Raw genomic sequence first — 15,736 nt, forward strand, 5'->3', positions numbered from 1 at the left:
GAAGAGAAGCATGAAAAGGTAAACAGCAAAGAGAAGTCATAAGGGACTTACTAAAGTTGAACTGTTTACATTCCTACATGGAAAGACAATATTTGTAACTCTTGAAACTTTTCAGTATCTGGATAGTTGGTGGGATTACACACACACACACACACACACACACACACACACACACACACACACACACATACACACACACAGCACAGAGTGAATTGAATAGGATGGGATCATATCTTAAAAAAATGAAATTAAGCAGTAAGAGAAATATATTGGGAGGAGAAAGGGAGAAATGGAATGGGGCAAATTATCTCTTATAAAAGAGGCAAGCAAAAGACTTTTTAGTGGAGGGAAAAAGAGGGGAGGTGAGAGAAAAACATGAAGTTTACTCTCATCACATTCCACTAAAGGAAGGAATAAAATGCACACTTATTTTGGTATGGAAACCTATCTTACAATACAGGAAAATGGGGGAGAAGAGGATAAGCAGCATGAGGGGGATGATAGAAGGGAGGGCAATGGGAGGAGGGAGCAATTAGAAGTCAACACTCTTGGGGAGGGACAGGATCAAAAGAGAGAATAGAAGCAATGGGGGACAGGATAGGATGGAGGGAAATATAGTTAGTCTTACACAACATGACTATTATGGAAGTCATTTGCAAAACTACACAGATATGGCCTATATCGAATTGCTTGCTTTCCCAAAGGGAAGGGGTGGGGAGGGAGGGATGAAGAGAAGTTGGAACTCAAAGTTTTAGGAACAACCATCAAGTACTGTTCTTCCTACTAGGAAATAAGAAATACAGGTAATGGGGTATAGAAAGTTATCTGGCCCTACAGGACAAAAGAGAAGATGAGGACAAGGGAAGGGAGGGATGATAGAAGAGAGGGAAGATTGGTGATAGGGGCAATTAGAATGCGGGGTGTTTTGGAGTGGGGGGAGGGGACAAATGGGGAGAAAATTTGGAACCCAAAATTTTGTGAAAATAAATGTTAAAAGTTAAATAAATAAATTTAAAAAACTAAAAAAATATTTTCTCCTTGACCTGGGAACTCTGGAATTTGGCTACAATATTCCTAGGAGCTTTTCTTTCTGGATCTCTTTCAGGAGAGGATTTGTGGATTCTTCCAATATTTATTTTACCCTCTGGTTCCAGAATACCAGGGCAGTTTTCCTTGATAATTTCATGAAAGGTGATGTCTAGGCTCTTTTTTTGATCATGGCTTTCAGATAATTGTATTACCTGAAATAATATATTACCTGAAAAAATATTTAATATTTAAATTGTCTCTCCAGGATCTACTCTCCAGGTCAGTTGCTTTTCCAATGAGATATTTCACATTGTCTTTTATTTCTTCATTCTTTTGGTTTTGTTCTATAATTTCTTGGTTTCTCATAAAGGCATTAGCTTCCATCTGCTCCATTCTAATTTTTAAAGAATTATTTTCTTCAGTGAGCTTTTTGAGCCTCCTTTTCCATTTGGCTAATTCTGCTTTTGAAAACATTCTTCTCCTTATTGGCTTTTTGGGCCTCTTTTGTCATTTGAGTTAGTCTGTTTTTAAAGGTGTTAATTTCTTCAGCATTTTTTTGGATCTCCTTTAGCAAGCTACTGACTCACTTTCCATGATTTTCTTGCATCACTATCATTTCTCTTCCCAATTTTTCCTCCACCTCTCTTACATGATTTTCAAAATCCTTTTTAAGCTATTCCATGACTTGAGACCATTGCATATTTATTTTGAATATTTTGGATGCAAAAGTCTTGACTTTTAGGTCTTCCTATGATGGTATGCATTGTTCTTCCTCATCTGAAAAGATGGAAGAAAATACCTGCTCAACAAGAAAATAACCTTCTAGTGTCATTCTTTTTCCATTTTTGGGACATTTTTCCCAACCAGTTACTTGAGTTTTGAGTTCTTTGTCAAGAGGAGGGTATACTCTGGGAACTTGTAAGTTCTCAGTTCCTCCAAGGTGGCATAATCAAGGGAGAGGAGTTTACTCCTCTCCTACCTAACCTGTGCTCTTATCTGGTAGAAACTACTGCCAGGCCTAGAGGCCTGAGGGCTACCCGAGTCTTACCTTACCTGTTCCAGGTCTTCGGTTGGCCAAACTGGATAAACGTATGAGAGAAGAGACTTTCTGGAGTTGAACAAGGGTTAGGCTTTATTCAGGGTCCTGGTTACATGTGCAGGGGAAGCTCTTCCTTAGGAGGGAGAGAGAAATCTCCCAAGGAGGCAAAGATCTTACGGTAAGAGATTGGAAGTAGAAGTGTAAGTGGGGAGAGAGGGGGAGGGGAGAGCAAAGAGAGGAAAAATGGAGCCTTCTGTCCTGTCAGGGCCCCTCCGCGCTAAGAGCGCCTTCAGGCTTTCCTGACCCTAATTAAGCTCTCCGGCCGTGTAGTTTGCACCTGAATACCGTGCCTATTAGATAACAATAGGTGTGCCCAGATCCGGGACAGTCTCGAGGGCGGGGATGCTCCTCCCATCACGTTTCTCACGGGAAGAGGCGGAAATACACAAGATAGCTCGGTCTCACTCCTCGATTCCCTGGTATTTCATGGGGGGCCTCATGAGAACTCTAAGATTTAGAAGTTCCCACCTTTACCTGCCCGAGACTGTCCACATGGAATTGAGTTTCCATCCCCAACAAACTACAAGCACTCTTTTCTGAGAGTAGAATTCCTTCTCCAAAGCTTTGGCCAGCTCCACCAGCCAGTGCTCCTTCCTCACCCCAGGGCTGCCACTCAGGGCTGAGATGCAGATCAGGTGCTCAATTCCCCCAAGGTCTTTAGGCCAGGGCTCCAGCAATGGAAGGTGTTGCTGCCTGGGAGTGGGGCTAGACAGCTGCGTTCCCTTCTCACATAGGTGAAAGAGCTTTCTCACTGAGCTTTGAAACTGTATTTGGTGTTTGTGAGTTCAGGAATCTGGGAATCGCAGCTGCTGCCTGTGGTGCCTTGAAGTCCACTGCAGTCCTGTCCCTGCTGTGTTGAGACCAAGGCTGGGCTGCACTCTGCTCCTTGCCTAGTGTGATAAACCTTTCCTGTTGGCCTTCCAGGCTGTGTTGGGCTGGAAATCTCTTTCACGCTGTCGTTTTGTGGCTTCTGCTGCTCTGGGATCTGTTTAGAGTCATTTTTATAGGTATTTTATGGGCTGTAGGAGGAGAGCTTCTAAAGGTGCATCCTTCTAACATGGGTTCTTAATAGATACTTCTTGATTGATTGATGTTTCCTAGAAATAAATGCGTTATATATAACTATATAGATCTTGTCTAGAAAGTAATCTAACTTAGCAATATTAAACATTCACAATAGTAACAATACAAACAACAGCAATATAATAATGGTGACTAACATTTGAACAATGCTTCAAGGTCTGTAAAGCTCTTTACGTGTCTGAACTCATTTGTACCTCACAACATCCATTTGAAGTAGGTATCTCAGGAATTGTTACCCTCATTTCTCAGTTAGGGAAACTGAAGGTGAGAAAGGGGAAGTAACTTGTCAATATTCCTACTGTTGGTGTCAGAAGTGGGATTCCAAACCAGGGCCACTTGCCTTCAAATACAGCATTCTATCCACCACACTCTTGTTGCCTCCAAAGTAACTATAATATGAGACAAAAATGAAATCTAAGATGTAGTCAGTTCCCATCCTGTGTGTCTTAAAGTGAGAGTGTGGTCTTAAGACTATGTGGTCTTAATGTGAGACACCAGACTTGCACCCTTGTGCAATCAGAAAATAATACAAGGTTGAATGCAATCAATTAGAAAATGCAATGTAGGGCAAAATGTACCAGGACATTCATGTGTCTTTGAACCATGTCTTTATAGTCAGCCAAACAAATGAAGGGGAATACAACATCAAAATAAAACAAACAAACAAAAATCTTCGATCATTGGTAATCTTTGTAAGATCACATAGCCTTCCCCAAATGTCTGATATTCCTACTACAAATTCAGCCCCATGAATAACACCAATGATATCCAAGGGATGATGGATTTATAGCTAGAAGATATTTCAGAAGTCATCCAATAAAGTTCCCCATTTCACAACTGAGGAAACTAAGGCTCAGAGGATAAAGTGATGTGCCCAAGGCCATTCATGTAGTGACAGAACCAGGATTCAAACTCATATCTTGTGTCTCTAGTGCCCTTTCCTCAGTATCATATTTAAAGGTTATTTTATATGCTATTGACCTTCATACTAGCATGTTTGTTGCATAGACAATGATGGGGCTGACTGGTCAGCCATCATGCTTACAAAGAAATTCAATTGTCAAGCAGGACTCTGGGGCTGGAAGCCCACTTCCTTACTTTATCCTATTTAAATCTACATTCTCTGTTGAAGTAAATAAACCAACACAGTAAAGAGAGCTGATAGCTACTCCATCTGTATTATGGCACACAATGATGGCTGGAAGTTAAAGGTTTGATATATAGATCTATTTTTTTATTACCAGCCCCTGCCCCTGAAGAAAGTATTAAAATTTCCAGATGAGTAACCAAACAATAAATAGATGAGACAGTTGCTGTGAATATCTGATTTTTTGCATAATAATGAGATATTGCTGGATAATGCACTCTGCAGTCCACAGTTTGTCTAAATTATCATTTTGATTGGTCAAACGCATAAGAAAGATATACCAATAAAGTTATGTCAAGTGCTCCATTTTAAATTGATTCTGGGTGGGAGTAGAGTTAGGTTTGGAGTAGAGGGGAAGAGGAGCTAGTGATTACATAAGTAACTTTTGCTAGATGCTTTCTTCAGTGCATGCATAATTAAAGGAAACCAACTCCCAGCTCCTCAATGTGGCATGCATAAACATGAGGGCTATCTGTCTTAAAGGACCAGTAGGGCTTTTGTGACTGAACATAGGAACCCAATTTTGAAAACGGGTGTTATTCTGGTAGATCCAGGGTTTTATTTCTACAGGAAATTTCATCTTGTTTTTTTCAGCCCTCAGCTATGCCATGTGGATTGAGCCTTTGCATTAGAATACCTAACCATTAGGAACTAAAAGATCATCACAAACAATAAAAAAAAGCTTTCCCTCTTCTTGAAGGAAAGATAAAACCTTTCAATTTTCAAACTAGCACTGAAGCTACCATTGGCTGAAATATTTCTGTCCATGATATTTCTCATTTCTTGATTACAGAATTCCTAGTCCATTACATTCACTACCAATTCATCATTGACAACCTTGTGACATCAACCCTATCATTGCCCTGAACATCTATTTGAATCTTTTGTTATTTAACTTTTCACATAAGTACCTCATGTCCCTAACTAGATTAAAAGCTTTTAGAGGGCAGACTACTGGGCCTGTGTTTTTTACCACCACTTTTTTTCACTTTGTCCTTAGTAAGCATTTAAGAGGAATGTTAATGTGCAGCTAGAAAGGGACTGACCCTTTCATTTTTTACAGCTTCTTATCCATTCATAAAGTTGATATCTTCATTTGGAGAAGCTTTGTTATTTAATGCTATTTAATCATTTTATTTTTGTTTATTTGTTGTTGTTTAGTTGTTTTTCAGACATGTTCAACTCTTCCTGGCCCCTTTTGGGGGTTTTCTTGGCAAAGATACCAGAGTGTTTTGCCATTTCCCTCTTCAGCTCATTTTAGAGATGGGGAAACTGAGGTAAACAGGGTTAAGTGACTTGCTTAGGGTCACATAGCTAGGAAATGTCTGGGATCAGATTTTAACTTAGGAAGATGAGTCTCCCTGACATCAGATGCTGTATCTACTACTACCTACTTGCCCATATTATATTATAGGAAAACAGATTTGAAGCTGCTGAGGGCTATCAAGGTCACCAAATCTAACCTCCTCATTTTTCGGATGAAGAAACTAAAACTCAGTGGTGCTAAATAACTTGTCCAAAGTCACAGAGATTGTAAGTTGCAGAGTTGGGAATCCAACCCAAGTCCTGTAACTTGGAATCCCAGTGCACCATTCCACTGTCTGTTGATTTGATTCAGGCAAAATTGTGAATAAAACAAGTATCTGTCATCATAGTATGCATTCTCTCCCTATTTCAGCATTGCCTAGGCACTCTGTCCTGCTATGAAGCCCCAGCCCCTCCTGTAAGAAAAGAAAGTCACTTGATATACTCATTACCACTTAGTTTCTAGAAACTTAATTCTTCTCCCCAGGAATAGCTGTATTTGAAAGGAAGACAACAGAGAGAGGATAATGTTTAAGCCAAACACATTTTAAATTAAGCCAAATAATTTCTATTGGTAAAATTTGAGAAACTGTGGCATGTTGGAGCAAAGAGCTTTTTGTGACATGGAAACCTTCCCATTTGTCCAATTTGCCTTTTACATTCTTCTGTGATTTCTTTTTTCATATTTTTAAAAGCACTGGTTAGCTTTCTTCTATTTCTCTAATTTGGCTTTTAAAATCCTTCCTGAGCTCTTCCAAGAATGCTCTTTGTGCTTCAGACCAGTTCATATTCCCTTCTGAAGTCTCAGATGGGACTACAATCTCAATGCTGACCTCTCTAATATTCATGTTTTGGTCCTTGTCTCCACAGAAAGATTCTATGGTCTTTTCTTTTTTGCTTTGTTTCTTACTCATGATGAATACCCTTTTCTTGGCTTTTAAAGTAGATCTCTGCATCTGGGGCACAGGGGGCTCTGTCCCACAGTTCTTTTTCCTAAAACTTGAGGGTTTATGTGTTGTGGCCTCTGGTTCTTTCAGCTAGAAGCTAAAATGCTGCAGCTTACCTGATGCTGAGCTGGCTGGTGTTGGAAAGCCAGGTGAAATCTTTTGGGTTTTCTCAAGAGTTGCCCTGGAGCTAGCTTCCTTAAGTGTTGAGGAAGGGCGGTCTGGCCACAGGAGGTCTTCTCTGCTGAGCTAGAGCATAGGCAAGTTCATTGGTTGGTGATCTCATCTGCGCTAGGGTCTTTTCGATTCCCCTGGAGTGCTGAGGCATGCCTGGGGTCCTGGTGTTGGTGGTTGTGGGCTTCACCCCACTGGGACTCAGAATCTTCTCCCAGTTTGATGAAGTGGGGCTGTCTGGAATAGCTCTGATCCTGCACTGGTCCTCTTCAGCCACACTAAGAGGAATACTCCTTAGCGATTTTTCTAGCCTCATGGGCTAAGAGACTGTTACCCTTTCTGCTGCTCCCACTGTTCCAGGATTTATCCTGGGGAGATATTCTCTGGGCTCTTCAAGGTCAACAAGGGGAAGGAGATAGCAATTGCCAATCACTCTGCCACCTTGGCTCCTGGAAGTCCCCCTTCCCATATGTTCTCCAATCATATCTCACATCCTTGTATCAGCTTAGTGAAGTAATAGCCTTCATCAGGAATAGAATGATCAGGAATAAAAGTGTTGCACTTTGTAATCAATCCTTCTTCTGGGTAAAATATATCTTCTAAACTGCTCACCTGTGTGAGAAAGTAGTTGAGGCCAGAGAAGAAATGGGAGAGGAAGAGGGAAAGAGAGAGAATGGAGAAGTGCACAGTGGATTGGTGCCACTTAAGAGATCTAAGACATAGTTTAAAACAGACATGAAAACCACTACATAATTAGAGAAAAGATCCCATAGCTTGTTGTCAAAACTGGCTTTTAGTCACTTCTTTCTGTCATTACTAATGAGCAAAGGAACATTACATGTGTTTCTGTTTCTCAGGCTCCCAAGGTATGTGAATACCTGCCCTACCTACCTTCTTCAAAGAAAAGTTAGAGTAGATTTAGGTGAAAATATTTTGAAAAAGTCAAAATTACTTTAGTGCAGTGAATAGAGTGTTGGATATGGAGTCAGGGAGACCAGAGTTCAAATCTGACATCAATCAGTTACTAGCTTTGTGACCCTGCGTAATTCATTGAACCTCTCTTGTCTTGGTTTTCTCAACTGTAAAATAGGGATAATAATAGCACCTGCCCAGAAGGGTTGTTGTGTGGATTGAATGATACTTGTATAAGCACTTAAGACTCTGCCTGACACATAGTAAGAGCTTAATGAGTATTTATTTCCTTTCTTGTTACATGCCTATTTTTATCACCATAATTTTATGACTCTATCCTCTCCTGGATGTCTTAGTTAGCAGCTTAGCAGAGGGGTATGATGGAAAGAGCACTGAGTTTTGAAGCCACAGGACCTGGGTTCAAATTCTGACTCTTACTCTTCCACACTCTCCTTATAAACCATGGACAAGCTTTATTACCTATGAAGAGTGAGGTGTCTCAGTTTCCTTATCGTCAAATTACTGGGGTTAGACTGGATATCTTCTAGTGTATCTTGGAGTTCCAAATTTATGATCCTATGTGCTAGCATATAGATCCTCTATAATATATGTCTCAAGTCATGTTAGCCAAGAAATTCAGGGTTCAATGTCTTGAAGAGCCCCAGTTTAATCCTGTGTCCTATTGGCAGGGCTACTATAGCTCTTAAGAGGTTTCTGGAAGTCACATGACAAAATATCTGTTGGCATCTGATTTGGTTTGGTTTTGTTTTACAATGGTATGAAATATACAACTGAAGAGAAAAAATGTATGAAGGGGCAGAAAAAGAAGAGAAAAGTTTGGAAAGATTTTTTAAAGTAATGTGCTTTTTAAAAAATAAAATATAAAACCTAAATCATTTGGCATACGTAGCTCTAAAAAGCAGACATAATCCTATATGTATCTCAGAACTTGAAATAAATATCCAGCTGGGGGAAGAGCATCAGAAAAATACAAAGGATGATTCTGTTGTTGTTGTTGGACAGATCTGCTACATTTAATTATCATTAAATAGTCATCAGTTGACAGTTGCTCTGAAGAAAAATGATGTGGATTTTGATTGGGTAAGGATAAGGTCCTTCTTTGGTTTTACGAAATCAGATGAAAATACCCAAGGCATTGATTCTGTGAGATCTTATTTTTGAGTTACTTTGAAAAATTCTTTATTAATGTATTTTGTTTCTTCCCACCATAATCATTTTTCCAATAAACCCCTTCATCATTATCCTTTCCTCCTAAAAACAATCCCCACAGCTATACAAAACCATCTGTGAGTATATAATCACTGACAGAGTATGGAACATTCTACACCCACAGCATATCACCTCTTTAGGAAGTACTCTCCAACATTTGTCATCTGTTACCAACACTAATCATTGCATTTTTGCCTGAATGATCTTGCTTTCACTTATACTATTTCAGGCATTATGTTTTCTTACCCTGGTTTAGCTTTCTTTGCTCCACAGCAATTCTTACAAGTATTCTCATGTTTCCTAAAGCATCCTATAGCAGGCTCTCCTTGATTATCTGTCTTCTCAAATCACCTTGTCATTTTCTATTCTCTCCTACCCCTCCTGTGGAGGTGGTAGTTGTGTTGGTGGAGTGGCTAAAGATGACTTGATCAGTGTTGATCTAGCTCAGTGGCTAGAAGCAACCACTACTGGGAAATAGGGTACCCACATTTCACACACATCTCCATATTCCTAGAAGCTATGTGCTGGACCTGCTATCATGCCAACCTAGGAAAGGGCCCTTCGTTCCTCCACCCCCCTGACTGGAATTGTATTTTGTCTGCTAGAAAGCTACCTCTAAAAGACCTAGCAGTCAGATGTCCCCTAGTCTCTAGGTGTGGCACCTGAAGCCATTAGTTTTTCCAGTTTAGTAATCAGTGTAGGAGATAGGGGAGAAATTAATCTAGAAATAAATCCACAGTCAGTAGCAGGTAGAGAGTATCTGTACATGCTCTAAGGAGAGGAGGGAGAGACTACATGTATGTTCCTGGACTGAGCATCCCTAAAGTGGTGCCACTCTGGGATGCTACAGGGGGAAGCAGCTAGGGTAATATAGAAGAGGAAGAATATGGGGGTTCTTAATTCCCCCTCTCCCCTTTTAATTGCTAAGTCACACTGGGGTGGGGGAGGGGCAGATGTTTCATCTACAATTCATGCATCATGTTTCCCCTGAACACTATGGCATGGCAATGACTAGAGCTACTCCAGCTCAGCAGTGCCTTAAGGAAGAAATTGGGGAAGAATAATATGGGGAAGCTCTGTGATAACCTGATCTTGGGAAATAGCCCCCTAGATTTATCCCTAGAAATGAGAACCTAACTGATGTGGGCAACAGCCGCTATGGTCATTGTACTATATAAGGGGATTTACAGGTTTCTTTTGTAACTTGTATAGTAACTGTACTCTGGGCTCACTATCCAAGAGCCATTTTTTAAACTTCCCCTCCGGGATTCCAGGGGTGCCACAGAGGCACTGGGGTATCTCTTCTCTAATAATCCTATTATCTCAAGCCCCTGTTCTGGCTGTGCTTCCCCCACTGTTTTGCCACCAGGATTAGTGACCCAGTTCCACTTAACCAATGAATGTCATTTAACTTATACACAGGGATATTTATTTTGTTTTTAAAGTTTATTATTTTTATGTTTTCAGTAAATAATTGTTTTCTGTTTTCCCCTCCCCCCTTGAATACGTCTTTTCTTCCAGTAAAAAAAGGACAAATATTTCTCCCCAGTACCATGGAGTACCCATGTTCTTCCCTATTCCACCTGCATTTGGGGGGGATAATAGGCTCAGTTTCATAGAGTTTATACAGAGCATTGATCCCACCAAGTTTACATTCAATAGTAGCATTGATGCTGCTGGTCTAGATCCTGGAGATTGTTCCTTATTCCTTAGGATTTTGATGCTGGGCTGGCTCTACTACCCAATATGGACTAAATCCCCAGATTTCTACATTCCTAGACAGTTTGCTTTTCCAAACTTTGGAAACTTACAAGTTCATCACTCCAGATTAACTTGAAAAATAAAAATAAAAAGAACAGCATGAGAAAGCACCAATGTTCATTTTCATGGGGCCACGTGTTGGTCTTTCATGGGATAGGGAGAGTCCTGAGGTCCTCTCACCAGAAAGCATCGTCACTTGGCAGACACCATCTAAGAAATGTCAGACAGGAAAGACGTTAAACCAACAGAGAAAAACCACTTTATTAATGCTTTTTGAAGGCATCCCAAGTTCATGTTCTGCAATTACAACCAAAGAGACAGGTAAGGAGCTACAGAATGTCCACACATGCTCCTAAATTTGTCCAAGGCACTGCCATTACACGTCACCACACTCCTCCAGAAGTCTCATCTATGTGGAGAATTTTTGTCAGTAGCACTCTGCGCACTGGGTTCATTGGCCAGTCCATAGTTACAATTGTATATGAGAAGCAATATCAAAGACAACCTGATGAGACATATACAACTTTAAAATGAGGTGCCAGTCATATATTCAAAGTGATACGCAACCAAAGTACTACAATGCTATCCACAAAATATTAACCAGTGTAAGGACTCTGATCCTCTATAGATCTAACTGCCTCTCATCTCTAGTTGCTTGAGAGGATCAATTTTAATACTGGAAGAGAGGAGGAGAAGGTGGCTAGGACCACTTTGTAGAAAGAGAGTAATCCCAGAAGATGAGAAGGCTTGCTCAGTTTGCTAACTGCAGTGATGGAGAGGGGACTCATACTGATAAGATCATAGTTTCTCCAAACGATCAAACAGATTTATACTAATGGCATTTGTAGCAAGTAGTCACCCTGCTTGTTCCTCCATAGCTACCAGGCTTCACCATAAGTACAGTCCCGGGTATCCTGCTATATGGAGGATCCTGTAAAAATCAATGACATTTCTGAAAAATGAGGAATTATGGAAACACAAGGACACATTTGTGCTCCAAGTTATTTGGCAAGATATGAATAATTTTAATAACATGGTTCAATGCTATTGAATATTACTTGATGAAAAACCTTAGACTTAACCCCCCTTTCCCAGTTTTGTGGCTTATCTCACTGTCCAATATATGCCTGTATAATAGTAAAAAACCTAGAAGGTCAGTTCCAGTATTGTTGAAGTTTTCAGGTTAATTCTTTAAACCTTTGAGATATAAGCAGTGCAAATGACCATTAATATAAGCTTCTGCAGTTTAGCTATATTAAGCTCTTCTCAATTCCTCAAAGCCTGATTTGAAGACTAAAAAATAACAACCATGTGATAAATAAGTATTGAGTAGGTTCTTAAATAGTCATGCAGTTTCTATGCATGCTTGGTTTCTTTTTTCCTCATGGAGATCATATTTATGAATGATTAAAATTCCTTGGATTCATTTTTTAATCTTTGTATTTAAACTAGGCATAAGACATTGGACAGATTACAGAATTCTCTTTTTAAAACGTCTTTAGAATGAGGGGACATCTAGGAGAAATAAGGTATGAAATATGGCTAAAACCAATCTGGATCTTCTCCTTGCTGTCTCTCTCCCTTTAAAACACCTCCCACCTCCCACCTCCATCAACAAAATCATAATCCTCCTGTCACCCAGGCTTATAACTTCAGAGTCATAAATAACTCTGCCTTTTTCTTTATCCCTTGTATTCATTTAGATACAGTAATTGACATTTATTCCTTTTATTTGTGTCTGAAATCTTTCTTTTCTTCACTTGAGAAGCCTCTATGCTTGTCCAATCTTTCATTATGTCAGGCCTGGATTACCAAAATAGCCTCTGGGCCAGTCTCCCTGTCCTCAGTCTCCTCCCACGTCAATCCATCCAAATTAATCTTCCTAAAACAATGTTTTCATCAAGACACTTCTTTATTTAAAAACTCCCAGTTCTTTCCATTGCATCCAGATCAGGTTTGAATTCATGTTAACATTCAAGAGTATCCCCACCTTAGAACAATTTAACCTTATTTTCTACTACTTCTTAAAATGAATATGCCATTCTAGCAACGCTGATCTGTTCATTAATTCACTGACTGATTCACTGCTTCCTTCCCACCCCCACCCCCAAGTCATTCTATACCCATTTGAAATGCCAAATCTTTGTTCCTATAGTTTCCTCTTCAAGGAATTTTTTTCCTGTTTCCTATGCCTAGACAAATCCTATCTAACCTTTAAATTCCACCTCTAGTCTCATCTCCATCACTAAGTCCTCCCTATTTGCTCAATTCATATTAATTTATTGATTCCCTCCCCTTCTCTGAACTCTTACTAGTATTTTTTGAGCATGCATTCATTTTGGCCCTCAGTCACATTACTGATTTTCATTGAAATATAATTGTTCGATGTGTTTGTGTCTTCTCTCTCCAACCAGAATATAAGCCACAGGAAGGCAGAACTACATCTAATAACTTTTATGTAGCCTCCTCAGAGCTTAGAACAGTGCTTCATACATATTATACATCTGACAAATATTTATGGAGTGAATGAATGAATTCATACAAACTGTCATGGAACCAGGAGAGTTAATTTTTCTATACAAGTTTAGAGAAAGGCAGCCTGGCATATGGGATAGGACAGTTTTGGAAGCAAGGAGACCTGGATTCAAGCCCTTCCTGGGACTTACTAGCTATGTGTATACAAGTCACTTAATTGCCCAACACCTCAGGCAATACTCTAGAATGATTTATGGAGATCTGGGTAAGTAGATGGAGTTTCCACACAAGAAGTTCTCTACACTGGTGAAATCCCTTAACTGAACTGGGGGGAAACTCTCTAGTCTGTTATAGACACTGGAAGTCTCTATCTGAAACATCAAAATGCAAGTGAAGAAAGACTAAATATTAACTGGAGGTTTGGGTTTCTGTAAAGAAAAATATTTTTTTTCTTCATCTACCATCCCTTCAATGTCCTGAGCTTAATGACAATGAATATAAGCATTCAAGTAAACACTGGCACATAGGAGAACTGGTGACTTTTCCCTGAACTCTGCATTGTTTCACCAAAGGACATTATGAATTTCAGAGTGGAAAAGAACAGAGCAGAGAATAAAGACACAATAAAGAGACAAGCTTACTTGCTGGGATCCATCTACAAATACAAGGAGTGCAAAAAATTACTTCAGGGCTAAGCTCTAGACGCTCAAGTAACAGCTCCAATACCTCTTGTAATGGGAGGTCAAACAGTGCAAAAGGGGCCAGTTGATTTCCTGACAGATACAAACACTGGATATAAACCTTTATTTGACAAGTTTGACAACCAAAGAACAGTGAGATTACGAGAAGCTTGGATAAGCTTCAATGTCATTATACAGCAAAATCGCATACACCAAAATACAGCTTTTTAAGGGGAAAGGTTGAGAGCCTTTCCAAACACATGGAGGCCCAGAGTTCTGAATCAGCCAATCACCTGAGTCTCCAAAGCATAAGCTGTTTCCAGGGGCATCATTGAAAGTCCAGTTGGTGAAAACTTCATCGAAAGCTGCTCCATAAGGTCCAAGGCATACATAGAAAATGGTATGCTTTCTGAAAGCATGTCCATTAAAAAAAAAGTCATCAAATCACAAAACTTAATATTAACCTCCTGGCAGCTAGAGTGAGAGACAAGTGTGATGATCCATGCATAGGTCAAGATAGACAGTACTGCTAAAAGAAATTTCAAAATAAGAGACAAGATTAATTATTGACACTCTCACCCATTGTTTGATTTACTATAGTTACAACAAAGAATTTGATTTACTTGGTACCTCTATGAAAGTATTTAGCTGAAAGAGAGTTGAGATGTTTTACTCTCTAGAATACCACAAAATAGATTTCTTTTTTTTTTTAGAAAACCTTGCATTGAGAGTGTGAGAGTATTATTTATTCCCTTTCTAATTTATAGCATGATCTGACAGAGACCACTCAGAGACTGAGACAACTGAGACAATTTTTTAAGTACAAGGAAACAACCACACTTAGAATTCATATTCGCTGTCCTTATTCCCATGGGCCTTTGGTTCACCGTGCGTGGATCCAGGATTGGAGATACCGTTAAGTAGTTTTTTTCCTCCCTCTGCGACAATTTTGGTATATGATCTGGCTGAGATCAAAGATCGAAAGTAGCCAGGAGCTAACATAGGGTTTTTTCCTTTTATTGAAGATGTAATATTTTTTCCTACATAACTTAAAGAGAAGACTGGTTAGGGAGAAAATACATTTTAGTGAATTTTGATGCAGAATTGGGGAGGGAAAGGATGAAAGCAAGTGACAAAAGAGTGATTAGTTTGGCAGCTGTGATAAGAATTGGGGGCTAAACTGCACCCCCTACCTTCTTTCTCCCTCTGAAGGTGTAGGTGATATTTCTCATTCTTATTGCAGAGCTTAAGAAATTATTATATTCTTTAAATCTGGAAAAACAAATAAATGTGATCAATCATGGTGAAAATGCTCTGACATTCAGTAAACATTTTTAAAATAACTACTGTGCTAAGACTACCTAACACTACTTGTATGATTGTATTAGTACTTGTGGAGGGGAGGGGAATTAGAAAAAAAAATGTCCTGTTGCCATATCTCTGAAAGCTTATTCCTTAGTTAAAGTAATTACTAAATTAGTTTTGGTCTAGTTTCTTTCGGGGGTAGTACAAATACTTTAAAAGAAAGATTTTATAGATACCTCTTGTCTTTATATTATTATCGTTTCCCATCCTCCACCAGGTTGGACCCTCATTTGTAACCTCCATCACCGCCTCCTCAAAATACCCAGTTGACAAAAAGAAACAGCATGATGCAGTAACTTATCTGATAATGCACACAATATTCTGTCTCAGTAACTCCCTATTCCTCAGTTAGGAAGTAGGAGCTATTATCTCTTAAGTGGGACGTCCTTTGGTCTTTTGATTACTTAGAGTTTAATTTCCCTTTAGGAGTCTTTGCATTTGCATTGTTGTGGTCATTGTAAGGGTAGCTAGGTGGTGAAGTGGATTGTGCACCAGGTCTAGAATCCAGAAGACCTGAGCTCAAATATGGCTT

This window comes from Notamacropus eugenii, chromosome 1 (assembly GCF_028372415.1).
Source record: "Notamacropus eugenii isolate mMacEug1 chromosome 1, mMacEug1.pri_v2, whole genome shotgun sequence".
Classification (NCBI taxonomy): Eukaryota; Metazoa; Chordata; class Mammalia; order Diprotodontia; family Macropodidae; genus Notamacropus; species Notamacropus eugenii.